The sequence below is a fragment of the Meleagris gallopavo genome, chromosome 19 (assembly GCF_000146605.3).
Source record: "Meleagris gallopavo isolate NT-WF06-2002-E0010 breed Aviagen turkey brand Nicholas breeding stock chromosome 19, Turkey_5.1, whole genome shotgun sequence".
NCBI lineage: Eukaryota > Metazoa > Chordata > Aves > Galliformes > Phasianidae > Meleagris > Meleagris gallopavo.
This window is the reverse complement of record NC_015029.2, coordinates 10,285,927-10,289,833: the sequence shown is the minus strand read 5'-3', so window position 1 is coordinate 10,289,833 and position 3,907 is coordinate 10,285,927.

Here is a 3,907-nt window from a genome sequence, read left to right as displayed (position 1 = left end):
GGGGATGGGGGCCGACGGGCTTTCGAGGGGTAGTGCTGCAGGCTCCTGGCTGGCACTCAGCGGAGCGCTGCGAGCCCCGGGACTCGGACGATTCCTCTGGGGTTGCTGCCGGTGGCGTGAGCGGAGCCGGACGGGACGCCCGCGGGCCAGAGCTCGCAGGGTGTTCGGCGTCGTGCTCGTGCAAACAGATGCCTGGAGGATGCCTGCGATTACTCGATTATTTAGCGTGCTTATGTCTGTGCCTGTCTCTTCAATGAAAATAGATTAACCAGTACGGTATGTCGAAGGGCTGGCAGGTAAAGATGTGTAAGAAGGAGACAGGAGAGTTAAAGAGGGCATGCAAGCTGTGACTTTGTTATCAAACAGTCGTAACGTGCAAGCTCATTTTTTTCTGTCACATCTCCCTCCCCCCCCCAAACCTCCTCCAAGTAAAGTGCTTTCAGGTGTCAGAGTCCTAAGACACAAGACATTTGATACTTGAGTGGTAAAAATACATGTCTTTTAAGTGTGGGTTACAGAATATATGAAAACTTGCTTTGCCATTTGGCTTTTAGGACTGTTAAAGTTTGTAGGAGTTTCTGATGAAATCTGGGGAAAGCTTGTCCTCTTTCTCATCTGTTAGGATACAAAACCCTTGTTCATAAACAAGTGAGAGAGGGAAATAGAGTGTGCTCTATATACTGCACAAATGTGTTTAAACTGTTTTGTTTGATTTCTTGTTTCTCATCTATATTAAAACACATGGCGATATAAGTAAACTAACTTATTAAGGCAAATAAGTCTGAGCCACAGGGAAGCTAGCATATATTTCAGTGCTGGCAGTTTGTCCTAATACAACTACAGCTATATTTGAAACTGGCATAACTGGAACAATAGTATTTTTCTAGCATAGGTCAGGTCAAGACAGAGGAAGAATGTCATCTACTGAAGAAAATCAGTAAGAAAAACTAATAGTAATTACAGCATGTTTTTAAAATGAGATGATGTGATAAGTCAGAGTTGATGAGCAGAATCTCTGGTAACCAAGAATGGAAGCATGCACACTGGAATTCACTGGAATATGTGCAGTTATGCAAATAGCATGATAATCTATATTTTGTCTTTTCATAAATTAAGGTGCTTAGCTTTGTCAAGGTTGTCTATTTAGCATTTATGTTAGTGCGAGATTCTGCTTCTAATTGCTTAATATGAAGTAAATCACAAGTATGGTAGGAAGCAGCTGGGTTGATAAGTACCAAAGACTACCTTTTAAGTATAATTCTGATGTGAAAAGGATAGTGTGTGAAAGTTATACAAATTCTAGCCATTTTGAATCAGGATGCAGAAGGACAAGACTATTATTACAAAAGCACTGATGGATAACTGTAACTGACTTGCATGACAATGTATGTGGTGGTGAGCATGAGAAGTTCTTTTTGATCCTGTTTGAAAGCTGTTTGAAAAAAAGGGCATCTTTTGTTTCCTCAGGCTGTTATAGAATTTATTTGCTACCCTTAAAATAAGTATATTGAGCAAACAGGAGTTGAATGCACCCTTAGTTAGTGATGATATTAAACTGAAAGGTGATGTTGACTCCCTAGAAGTATGGAAGGCCTTCTTGGGTTCTAGGTAGGTTGGAGCACTGGCAATCAGCAGTGGCATGATATTCAGCAAAGATGCTGGGTGAAGTAATGCCAGTCACAGACTGAGAAATGGGTGGCTAGAGAGCAGCTCTGCAAAGGAGATCTGGGGTTGCTGATTGTCGGTGGGTGCAACATGAGTCAGTGTTGTACGCTGGGAGCCAAAAGAGCAAACTGCGTTTTGAGATGCATTAGATACAGCAGAAACGGCTGGTGAAAAGGGGTGATTCTCCCACTGTATTTTAACATTGGTGTGGCTTCACCTTGAACATGGATTTCAGTTCTGGGCTCCACAATGTAGAAAAAAGACTATTAAGATACTTGAATTTATCCAGAGAGGGGCAACAAAGCTGATAAAAGGGCTGGAAGTTGTGCGTTGTGAGGACAGAGAACGCTCAGGCTGTCTAGTCTGGAGAAAAGAAGGCTGTGTATTTCTTCACTTAGTCAAAGACTGAACTTAGAATTTCAAAAGTCAGCAACAGCAAAGTCTGCTTATCTACCACCAGTACTGACAGCGGCAAATGGTTGTTGACTAAAATTGCTTTTACAGTGATTTCCAAGCACACCTAGCCACAAAAATGAATTGTACAGAACAAAAGTAGAACAAAACAGAGAAAATCCTAGCACTACCACATTTACCCAACTTTTCTGTCAAAGTCAAAATATCACGTAAAATACTTATTGTCTTAAAATATATTGCAGTTGAGGTATTCAGTTTTCTTCATGAAGCATAAGCCAAGTTTCACATGAATTGCAGAATGCAGGAACTTAAAACCTAATGCATGGAGTACAATTTCTGATCCGTGCTTTCCAAATTCTCCCCAGGATGTGAGAAGAGGCTTAATCCTGTATGAAATTAAACTTGAGAACTCCTTGTTCTACCTGGAAGGGAAAAAAAAAAAATCAGATGTCCCTGTTTTTGTCTGCATAGATGCTAATCTTGAAATGCTCTTCTTTTACATTACCTTCTGTAAGAAAAGATGAAAACTCAGGTGTAATAGTTTCAATTTTTTTATTTACTGCAAATCATACTGAAGTAAAGTTTGTTTCATATGCTTCCCTTCAGATGATGGAAAGACTATGCATGTGCGAAACAGTGTAAAGCACACACCTTGTAAATTGCATGTGTAAAATGAGAGTAAAATGAACCATCTAAAACAGTTTTGACAGTTCAAATATGTAAATTATTGCTACGAAACAGCAACAAGTAAAAGTTAACTGTAATAGGCGGTGTGTCATGCACAGATACATTCAGGATTTTCAGTACTCTGGGCCATCTTCTCTGTTGCAGACTGAGGGGGCATAAGTGCTGCTGTTTGCTGCAGCTTCTGTGCAATAGTGTGGGGCTATTACAGGAGAAGTTTAATTCACAGGTCCAGTAGCAACAGTAGTAAGTCTAGGAGAAAAAAAAAAGTATTGCACATGAAGTCCTCACAGTGCGTGATCACTGTAACTAGAACTTAATTAGGTATGTTCATGCTTTGTGATCTAAGAAAAGGTGGTGTTTTTGATTTCCATTTAAGATTGTTTCATCTGTCTTGATGTGTGAGCTGAGTGGGCACGCAGTGTTGACCAAAACTGGCTGAGTGGCTGGGCCCAGAGTGTTGTGGTCAGTGGTGTAAAGTCTAGTTGGAGACAAGTGATTAGTTGAGTCCAGGAGTCAGTACTGGATCCAGCTGTGTTTGACGTCTTCATTAATGATTTGGATGTCTGGGCAAAATGTATGAGTTTGCAGGTGAACCAAAAAAAAAAAAAAAAACAAAACAAGAACAACCTGAGTGCAGTGGCAGATAAACCACAGGGTTGTGCTGACATCTAAAGAGAACTCAGCAAGCTGGAGAAATGGACTAACAAACTTCTCATGACAAGACAAGGTGCATTTGATCCCTTGGAGTGCAAGAGCTGCTTTTGTTTAAACATCAGGAAGCATTTTTTCTGTATGGATGATAGAGCATTTGTACAAGCTGCCCAAAGACTTCTTTCTCTCCTTTTTGTCTGCTTCCTTTTCTGCGGTGGGGGAAAATGGAAGAGTTTTTGTCTTCAGTTACAGTGCAAGCTTTTTGGACCACAGGCTTCAATGTGTGTTTAACTTGTGGTAGCAGTGGTAATGAGAAGACAGTTGGACTAGATGATCTTATAGGTCGTTTCCAACCTTGTGATTCTATGATTCTATGTTTATTTTCTCTCAGATAAAACTCTTTAATATTTGTGTCTACAAAAAGTGCATCATAGGTAAGGTCAAATTGTAGTTGGTTTGGTGGCAAGGGCAAGGACCAAGCTTTTTTTTT